The sequence below is a fragment of the Corvus hawaiiensis genome, chromosome 3 (assembly GCF_020740725.1).
Source record: "Corvus hawaiiensis isolate bCorHaw1 chromosome 3, bCorHaw1.pri.cur, whole genome shotgun sequence".
In the NCBI taxonomy this organism is placed as follows: Eukaryota; Metazoa; Chordata; class Aves; order Passeriformes; family Corvidae; genus Corvus; species Corvus hawaiiensis.
In genome coordinates, this window is record NC_063215.1 from 81,416,952 (window position 1) to 81,428,026 (window position 11,075).

At 42.3% G+C, this 11,075-nt stretch overlaps 1 long non-coding RNA gene across 3 annotated transcripts in view; it reads left to right on the top strand.

Moving 5' to 3' along the window:
* The window catches only part of LOC125322914, a 78,232-nt gene that overhangs the window by 1,830 nt on the left and 65,327 nt on the right, over positions 1-11,075 (top strand). For 2 of the 3 annotated variants that reach the window (XR_007202272.1, XR_007202270.1), the window contains exons 2-3: positions 148-327; positions 2,053-2,152. This is a non-coding gene — a long non-coding RNA (uncharacterized LOC125322914). The remainder of the gene's footprint in view (positions 1-147; positions 328-2,052; positions 2,153-11,075) is intronic. The other variant, XR_007202271.1, reaches the window with a different exon arrangement.

Sequence of the window (11,075 nt, forward strand, 5' to 3'; positions counted from 1 at the left end):
GCTGTTATGTGGAACTTCTTTGCTACAAGACCTTTGCAATAGGCTTCCTTCAGTTCCTGATGTCTCTTTCTCTTTACTTAGTTACAGCCAGCCTGTCAGAGTTCAAGGAGCTTTTGGATGATACTTTTACATATGGTTTACTCCTAGGTAATGGTGCAAGGAGGAGGGAGTTGGACCTGTTCATCCTTATGGATCCTTTCCAATTTGAGACATTCCATGATTCTACTATTACATTTAACTACACTGCTGTGAGTGTGCTGTTCCCTGTTGATGTTGAAATGTCTTGGATGCTTCTGGAAACTGTGCCCTCCAGAGGATGCCAGACAGGTCTGTTATTGGACAAATTGCAAATCGTGAAATCATAGGATCATGGAACCATTTAAGTTGGAAAAAGACACTTCAGATCGAGTCTAACCATTACCTTAACTCTACTAAGTCCACCGATAAACCATATCCCTACATACCACAATTACACTTTTTTGAATGCTTCCAGGGATGGTGACTCCACTGCTTCCCTGGACAGCCTGTTCCAATGCCTGATCACTCCTTCAGTTAGGGAATTCTTCCTTTATCCAGTCTAAGTCTCCCCTGGTGCTTGAGGCCATTTCCTCTCATCCTGTCGCTTGTTACCTGGGAGAAGAGGCAGACCCCTACCTTGCTACACATCCTCCTTTCAGGCAGCTGTAGAGAGTGACAAGGTCTCCCCTGAGCCTCCTCTTCTACAGGTTAAACACCCCCATCTCCCTCAGCTGCTCCTCACAGGACTTGTGCTCCAGACCCTTCACCAGCTCTGCTGCCCTTCTCTGGACTTTTTCCAGCACCTCAACTTTTTCCGCCCCTCACTTCTTGTCGTGAGGGGCCCAGAACTGGACACAGCACTCGAGGTGAGGCCTCACCAGTGCTGAGTACAGGGGGACAATCACTGCCCCAGTCCTGCTGGCCACACTACTGCTGATACATGCCAGGATGCCACTGGCCTGCTTTCTTGGCCACCTGAGCATACACTGGATTATGCTTAGCTGCTGTCAACCAGCATCCCCAGGTCCTTTTCCCCCAGGCATCTTTCCAACCACTCTTCCCCAAATGTGTAATGCTGCAAGCAGTTGTTGTGACCCAAGTGCAGTACCCAGCACTTGACCTTGTTGAATTGCATACCATTGCCCTTGGCCCATTGATCCAGCCTGTCCAGATCCCTCTGTGGAGCTTAGACTCCTTTCTTAGTTTGTGGTTTTTATTTGTTTGTTTGCTTGATTGTATTTCTTGTTTTTATATAACTACATAGAGGGATGGCAACAAAGAATGCCATGTCAAGGAATTGCTTGCACTTAAGGCAAACCTTTCACTTGCTTCATTGCAATTCTTATTTATTGAAATAAATAGGATTTTAAGCTGTTTTGTACTTGTCTCCTAACAAGACCAACAGCATACACTGCTAGAACAAAACTTGGTGATTTGGGGCACAAAAGTAGTGTACCTCTTGATAAACACAAGGAGTAGTCCTCAGAGCACTGTAAAAGGATGGGAGGAGACAAAAGAGAAGGAGATGAAATATTACACTGAATCAGGTTTGAGGAGGAAACTTGGGACAATGATAATAAATTACAGAATATTATGCAGTGAGTCACAAATGCAGATTTTATTAGTGTGCCGAAAAGGAGCAGTGACAAATGAGACTCCACGTTAGGCTGGGTGACTAGTTCTGTCTCTCCTTGTTTCATGGTTTCATGCACTGGACCCTGTGCTATGCATGTGCTGTAACATTTTCTAAGTATAAGTGAAATACACATAGGTTGATATGATGCAGAAGACAATTTTGTGACACTGCTGGTACCTAGCAAAGACGAGATATTGTTCGCTATTTGGAAATATTTTCTGCATTTTCTCATTGTCTGATTCTGACAGTGATCTCTGTATGAACACAAGCAGTTAAGTAATTAGATTTCTCTGCTTTCAATAGACTATTTATAAAGACATTCATTATCATTCATTATCTACTTTTAAAAATAATTTTGATAATACAAGAAAACTTGCATTAATTATTTCCTTTTCTAGGGATTTTCTGATCAGCTGAGATCCAGATGGAATTTCACATCAAAGAGACACTGAAGGAGACAAAGGATAGATGTTCTGCCCATGCCTATCTAAAATAACAGTGAGTAGGTTTTCAAGAGTTGCTCCTCCAGATGCTCTATCGTACATGGGTAGTGAAGGATAAAGAAATCCACCTGATCCAAACACTCTGGATTTTTCTCAGCATTTGCTCAAATACTAAGATTTTGCTCTCCTCCTTTCAGCCTCCTTCCCTTCAGACCATAGGTGAGCAACCCTCTGTCCCCTGCCGGGGCTGTGCCAGCGGAGGGCAGTCTAGCACTGCTTTTGCCAGATTAGACCTTGTCCGGGGTTCCAGTTCAGGGTTTTTTCCTGGGGGGGGGGGTGGAACAAAGTGCTTGAAACCAGCTGAGTAACGCTGTTTCACCCAGATGCTGCTGCCAGATTTCTCAGCAATTTCTGCATTTTTCCTTTCTGCACACTTCAGAAATTGCTTTCAGTGATTAAGGCCCACACCACATGTAAATATGTGAGCAATCATAAAGTGTTCTGGATGGTCGGCTGAAGTTTAAGGTGCCTTATAGGTCTCTGCACATAGCCACCCTTCCAAGTATCTTAACTATTGGCAAAGCCTACACCAGTGGGACAAATTTGCTTTCCCTCTGGCTTACTGTATAGGGGAAAGGGAAAGGGAAAGGAAGCATTTTAACAGGCTGTGATAAGCTGTGCTGCATAAAAATGCATTGTTGGGTACTCACAAATGCAACCTGTCTGCCAGTAGGAAAGGCTCCTGTTTAATTTTAATTTTAGACATTCAAGAATCATGCATTATGTGAATTTACCAGAATGTATATAATTACTGTGTAAAAAGGAAGTCAGAATCACTGATGTGAAGAGCCAACTTCTGATTTCTTGGGGAAGTTTGGAGCCAACTGCCATGACAAGGCAAGTAGGCAGATTGCTGTGGAGTTTTATTCCTAATGTGTCAAAGTAATATCAAGATTAGGTTAATCCTTACAAATCATCCACTTTGAAATGGCTTTTGCATTTACATCTAGGGCTGTTAGAGCTTCTCTTTGGGCCTGCCTCACTATATCTAGTTGCTTGAGTCAGTGCTGCTCAAATTAGTTAGGAAAACCCTGAGCCCCGGCTTCTTGGAACAGTATGACTGTTTGGTTTAGTCTAGATATCAAAGTCCCACAATAAACATCTCGTTTGTGAATTAAAGTTACCATCTTTTAATGAAACCATTCAAGAATGAATTAATTAAATGCATTGCAGATACACTCATTTCTACTGGTAGCAGAAATATTTACTAACTGGACCATTAACTCTGGACAGAGAGACAAGTTTTTGATAACTGCTGTATCATAAATTTTCAAGTACTTATGAACTGGAACTTGCTTTACATCAAGAAACAGTTCTCTATTTTTCTGGCAACAGAAGGGCATTGCACAACCTACTCTGTAAGCAAGCAAGATATTAAGTAATTTTACAAGAAGGAAACTTGCAAAGAAAGAACCTTCAGATAACATGGAGACAAGCACTGTTACACTTTGCTGCTTACTCTTATTTTACACCATAATAAAGTATATTGTGCTGAGAATGTGAATGCTTTAACAACCTCTGAAGTTTGTACACTACTACAACTTGGAAGTCCTACTATCTAATTTAGAAAAGTACTTTATTATACATTTGCACTGAAGTCGCGATATGTTCTGTATCCTAAATGCCACAAAGTATCAGAGTGCTCCTTTCAAGTTAGTAATGCATACCACAGTCAAGCTGATCTGACAGACTGACCCCAGAACTGGCTAATCTGCATGAACTGCCATTCAGATTGCAAAGGTGACACAGTTCCCATCTCTGACCTATTGCTGACTTTCTGTGAGGTCAGTCACTGGATACCAAGGTTGAAAAGTTTGAGTGTTTGCTAGGGCCACACAATCCAGTAACTGAAATGGATATGGTAATTCATATGTCTGCTTTTGATGACTTACTAAAAAAATGCTTCTCCTGTATTTGTTCCACAGGAAGATCCCATTTGATCTTCTATGAGTTACTTTCTCTGGGCTGAGGGGTAGTTCATATTGATTACATGATACAGTACCTGATCAGTAGGCTGTGTTTATCTTTCTATGCAAACAAAACTTGTCATACATTTGATGGCATCAAAATACAGATAGTTGTTGTATGTGAGTCAGTAAAAATCTAATTGTCTAGCAGTTGGCTGTGATCACGGCATTAGAAACATACCAAAACAGGTCAGCTAACAATGTGACCTGTTACTTTTTTTCCTCATCCCATTGATGGTTGAAGGTATCAGAAATATGAGAAGGCTACACTTATTATACATGAACCATTTGACAGCTATTGAGGATGCCATCACCTACATTGTGAGATAAATCCCTGATGAACTAAGCAACCTTGAAGAAATCCCACTAGGCAACTGCTGTATCTCCAGAGATGCTGTGGAAATTCTAGGTAAAAATAATAATAATAGTAAGTTCACAAGTGGAATATGTGTGTTTTGAAAATGAATACATAATTGTGTAACAGAAAACCACAAATCAAATTGGATGTATTTAAGAGGTGATTCAAAAACAGCAACAGGCAATTCATTACAGACAGATATAAAGAGCTGTAGCTGGGAATGAGTCGTCATTTTCATTAATAGAAATGGAGATTTACCTGTGTAACAGATTAAGAATTGAGGCTCTTCTGTGAAAGACTGAAAAAACTGTACTATGGCAACAAACATGTGGTGGTGAGTCCTGAAAAACAAGTCTGTGTTCAGCCTCAGCAGGACTATTGAGAAAGGTATAGAGAAGTTGAGAGAGGAGAGCTAGAGGATAATAAAATGTGACCTAAGAAAAATAGTTTAGTTTTGTCTTGCTTGAGAGAGAAGTCTGAAAAAGAGCTTTCCCAGTGGACATCCAATCTCTCATATTTGATAAATGCTTTTCTCCATAACCACAAATTGACTCAGCAGCTTGAGGATTATTTGGATCTCCTTGTTGGCAAGTAAGACCGGAGTGAAAATAGTATCATGTCCTCTTCTGGAAGAAACAAGTCAAAAGAAATTAAGGGAGAGCTGACCTTGCATTAGCCTCAGATCTGGCAACCTGTAACAGATTTCAAAGACTGTTCACTTTAACTGTGTGCTTTTTATGAGCTCATTTTTATTAGCTTTCCCTGTAGTTAGGTTCCTTCAAAGGCATGATCCCAATTCAGCAAAGAGCTGAATTCAGTGAAAACGTGTAAGTTATCTGTATTGACAAAATCTGACATAGTATAATTTTTTTTTCCCCAAGCAGAAAAATCCTGTATCAAGTATATAAACCCAAAACTGAATAAAGCTGAATAAAATAGAAAAATTGATTTAAAATCGCTAGGGTGCATTTGTGAAAATAGACACATGGATTTTTGTAGTAAATACTTACTTTCAATTTTGACATAGAACAGAGATTTCAACATAATATGGTAAAGAAGACATTCTCATCAACATTTAAGAATTTCAATCTTTTCAATTTCTTAGTTGCTTAGCAGAGCAACTTTGTGCTTCAAAGCTCTCTTTCAGATTGGTCAAAATGTGAAGAGTAACCAAGCTCTTGGTAACCCTTGCATCTCTCTTCTCACAGCTGTATTTGGTTTCTTTCCCTCCTACTTCCTCCGCAGACTGTACTTCTCACCCAAGACTGTAGTTAATGTTGTTTACAGCAGAAACAATGAAAAGTTAGAAAGACCATCTTTATTCTGTGTATTCTTTTGTTTACTCTTTACCACTGTCACCTGATCCTGCAGATCGAGGCAAATCCCTTGCCCTCCAGTGTTGCAGTGGGGATACTGCAACACGCATATATCAAACCAGGAGTCCCGTGGAAAGGAAATATATAATGGACAGACAGATTCTTGATAGCTGTTTCAGAGATGTTTATTTCTCCAGCCGCATGGCCGGAGCTCTGCTGAGGAACTGTTCCAGTCACGGGACCAAGGGTCCTTCTGCCCGCGCAGGGAACACAAACCAACCAATGGGAACGAGGCTGAGCAGGGACAGGGAAGCCCCGTGTCTGTGCCCTCAGGGCCCCTCTCCCAGGGCTACACGGCAGGGGAGGGACCCCAACACCTCACCCGTTTTATTTTAATAAAAGGAGAATGAAAACAACTGGATAAACATAACAAGAACAGTTTCAAAACAAAACAAGCCACCCTCCTGAGTCTTTAAATGTCCAAACAGATTCTGTGGAACATCTTAGGGCTGACAGAAGGGAGACAGAACTCTCTGAGCATGCTTTGTGGGGAAACTGAGGCAGGAGAGGGTTTAACTTCTTCCCTCCCCCTTTTCATCCCCCACTCGGCATTGGAAAGGGATTTTTGGGGAAACAATTGGCAAAAGCATGGTTTTGTGAGGGAAACCATGGATGAAAAAACGGATTGGGAATACACTGGGGGTAACAGGACATAGGGTAAAAGGGAAAGGTGGGATTAGGAAAGGGAAACTGTAGGGGAGGCTTACAATGGAGATACTGTCTAACATGACTACGATTTTTTGCATATATACTGCCTTTTACAGGAACACCATCAGGCCCAGTGACCTGCGATGCTTGTAACCCTTTTCTCCCTAGTACAATATTAAATTCCACCACCTCTCCATCTCCCAAGCTTGGGATGCATTTTTCAGGGTTATTCTTTTTAATAGCAGTTCTATGCACGAATATGTCTTGCTGGTTGTCACACCTTGTTATAAAACCATAATTTTGCTTAACATTATACCATTTTACTATCCCTAAGGTCTTAGTTGCTATGATCTTTTCCTTTTTCCGAGTGGCTGCTGTTTTCTGTCTCGCTGCGTCTTTGCTCTCTCCTTCGGTCGCTCCCGTGTTGGAATTGTCGGGGCTGCTGGTGCCTGCGCGCTCTTCCCGGGGTCGCGTTCGGGGCTGTGCGGGCCGGGCCGGGCCGCGCCGCTCAGTTCTCCGTGCGTCGCCTCCTCTGGTCGCAGCTTCGCTGCCGCTGCCGGGCGCTGCACCCACGTCTCGGCCGGGCCCCCGAGCGATGACTCCCCCGCGCCCCGCTCCAGCGCGTGTCTCGGCTGGGCGCGGCTCCGTTCCATCGCCATCGCCGCCAGCCGCCGCCCGCGTGCCGCCCCTCTCGGTCAGGCATTCACGGGGCTCGCTCCACCACGCGCTGCACAGGACCGGGCAGGCACCGCCGGGTCCCGCCGCGCCTCGCTCCGCCACCGACACTGCGGCTCGCGTGGCTCCGCCCGCGCGCGGGAACTGCCTCGCTGCTGCTCGCAGAGCGCTCGGTGCACGTGGCCTGGGCCGCACGGTCCCTGCGCCACGCTTCCCTTCGCCAGGACACAGCTGACATTGCTCAACACTCTCGGTAACTAAATAATATTCACGAAAATATTCTTCCATCGGCATATATTTTGACTCCAGTATTAACTGTGTCCAAACGGTTTTCCAAAAGCCCTTGGTAAGAATTAAATCCCAAGAAACATAGAAAAAGTTCTTAAACAACCATGCCAGGAAGTGTTTCAGTTCTTTTTGAGCTTGAATCAAGCTAAAATTCACAAATCGTTGTTCAAGAATCATTTTAAGTTTAAGATAAATGTCCATATGCAGCTCTGAGAGCCAAGAGTCTTCCCACGGTTCCTCCATAGTTTAGATATGGAATAGCAAAGCAAAACCAAGAAGAGGAATCCAAAGTTTCCAGGGTTTACTCACACAAATCAGTCGCTTAGGGATCGGGGATCGTTCTGCTCTCAAATCTCCACCATTTGTTGCAGTGGGGATACTGCAACACGCATATATCAAACCAGGAGTCCCGTGGAAAGGAAATATATAATGGACAGACAGATTCTTGATAGCTGTTTCAGAGATGTTTATTTCTCCAGCCGCACGGCCGGAGCTCTGCCCAGGAACTGTTCCAGTCACGGGACCAAGGGTCCTTCTGCCCGCGCAGGGAACACAAACCAACCAATGGGAACGAGGCTGAGCAGGGGCAGGGAAACCCCGTGCCTGTGCCCTCAGGGCCCCTCTCCCAGGGCTACACGGCAGGGGAGGGACCCCAACACCTCTCCAGAGCTTTATTCTGTAAGAAAATACAAGTAGAAAAGCACACTCTGTGTTTTCTGGTGGATATTGAGTTGCAGCATACCGAGTGGTTTTGTCTTGAGATGTATAAATCCACTCTGACAGTTAAGACATATGATAAAAAACCAAAAAGCTCTATTAGGCCTCCTAATTAATGCACAAGGATGTGGACAGATGTTTGAAACAATCAACATATCTTCAAAGGACTTCATTTTCCATTTAAAGGCAGTGGCAAAAACTCATATCTAGAAAGCTGCTGACAGAATAGTTAATGACTATAGGTGAACCTGAAGAAGAAAGTGTGCACAATCCAGGCAGGGAGCCTTGTAAGAGCAAAATCCTGGACAGACAGTGGTAAAATTCAGTCCTGAAGCTTGAATGGAGATGGATTATCCTTTTCTTTCTTTTTTGTTTTCTTTTGTTTTGTTGTTTTTGTTGGTTTTGGGGTTTGTTTTTTTTTGAGGATGATTGCAATTAAGGGACCCTGGGGAGAAAGTCAGGGAGCAAACCAGTGGCTCTGACATGCTGCAGAGAAATGAGAATGAACAAGTATTTCCTTTTAATCCAGGTACCTGTGCAGGTTTGTTGCCAGTTGGCATCTCAGACATAATAGGACCAAGCTGGAAATGTGAGCTACAGAGCAGTCAAATTTTGGTGAGACGGAGAAAGAAAATAAGAGCCAGATGAGAGCTTATGTCTCACGCTATGCCAAAAGCCAAAGAACTGTGTGAGCACTGAGGCAATCTACGTCCTAGAGCTAAAAATGGGTATGTACAGTTTTTTGGTAGAGAAAAGGAAAGAAGAGAACTGAAAAATATGTCCTTGAAGTCACAAAAATGAGCAAATAATGCTGTTCAGATAGCTGGGGAGAAATCTATACAATTTTGATTTGACAGTGTTATCAAATAGAACTGCTGGCTTCACTTGTTTTTAGCCTTTTGTGCTGTTCAGCCATATTGTCCCAGTCTGAAGACCTTCTGTGTTCTATGGAAAAATTGACAAAACCATGATTTAATCATTGTAATTAAAGGACTATTCTCTTCTTCCTAACATGTTATGTTGTCTCTCATCCCAGAGTGTCATGTTTCCAGAGGGAGCACATTGCAATGACAGCCTTTTGCCCTTCCTTTGTGCTGATGCAGGTAAATACTATAGTGCATAGCAGTAGAATACCAGGCACTGGAAATGTGGAATATTATGTTGTATAGAGAACTGGAGTGTGTTCCATGTCTTGTAAAATCAGAAACAAGTGCCATTAACTCCAGTCCTTGGAGGAATCCTTTACTTATGATAAATAGTGGAAAAGTCTTTCTTAGAACTGTTGAGAGGAGGGAAAAAAGCAGATGAAGAACAGTGCTTTAAACACTTTCAAAAATGGGTAAGTGAGCCTTTGGAAGACAGTTCTAAAGAGTAGTCAGTTGTAGCCTGTGGATAGTCTCAATCCTATAAGAAAAAAAGCGTAAGACCAGATCCCAGTTTTTCCATGGTGGAATCAGTGAATAAGCTTACATTACATAAACCAGCACATTTCAGTGCTTCTCTAAAATATTTTAAAGTGAAAAATTAACCATCAGTGTCCACCCCTCCATCCTCCATAAAGCAAAGGTGCCTGAGACATATACAGCTAATTTTTCAGATTTTTTCAGTTGCTTTCCCCAGTTTTCCTCCACAGTATCTTGCAACCACATTCTTTTCTATTTTGTATATGCTTGTAGTAAGCACAGTAGTGCTGCCTGCAAACATGAACAATTTTAGGTTTGTTTTTACAGTCTATCCCCTTCCTTCCTAAAGATCTGATGATTAACAAGCTGAGTTATAACATATTCACAGCTTAAGGATAAAAAGATGCTGATGAGATACTTAAAATATCAAAACACAGACATGTAGAAAGCAGGAAACTGCACCCTACAAAAGAACATTGTTTGTTGCTACAATATGGTATAGTGTGCTACAATACGGTATGCTTTCAATGATTTATGAACGATCATTTAATCTGCCTTCTCAGCCCTCTGGACCTGAATTAGCCTCTTGATAGCTCTGATTAACTTGGCCCCCTTCAGTCATATAATGCTGGTTTTGCTTGTAGATAAGCAGCTTTTGGTTCGTTGTATTTGGACTCTTTCCCACAAGTGGTATAAATGTGTCCTTAATGCTTCTTACAAGTTTGTTAATAAGATTAGAAGGATGATTGTAATATTTGTTGATTACTATCCAGTATACTGCTAATCCATTAGCAGTGAGGAAAGGGAAGTGCACAGCATGGATTTGAACATAAATCTCAAACAGTAGCACTTGTTAACTTTCAGCAGCTTATGTATTTTACTGTGTTCATTGCTAATTAAAATTCTTACACGGAAAGCTTGCTTCACCCTAGGCTTGACCTGCCTCATATGACGCACTGAGGTGGCAGGTTCCTTGACTTAGGGTAGTTTGGGCATGTGACAAGTATTCTCTGATCACCTTCCTTGTTGTGAGGCTCTAAGAACTAGCTAGCACGCAAGAAGTGTATTAGCGTCCTTACTGTGTTAGTTCTCCTGTGTGAAAACCTACTGGGAACCAATAGGAGGGAAATAAGGTTGGGACTATTTCTAACCTTCACATCTGGCATTTATATTTGTTCGTCTGCACTCATTTTCCTTTTCTTTTTTAACTTTGCTCCTTTCTCCTCCCTCTCCTTTTTTTTTTTTTTCTGTGAATCTTCCCTGACATCCTTCTTTTAAAAACAAAGAGATTTTTAACAAAATGTATTCAACTAGATTTTCATGGGGATATTGGAATGGTCAGACTGCTTTTGTGGGAGCTGCAACTGCTCAAATTCTTTCAAGACTGGGGCCTCAAAAATTAGCTTGAGATCTGGACCAACTGGTACTACCTGCCACAAGGCAAAAACGTAACAACAGTAATAGGTTTGTTAGTATTAAAACTCAA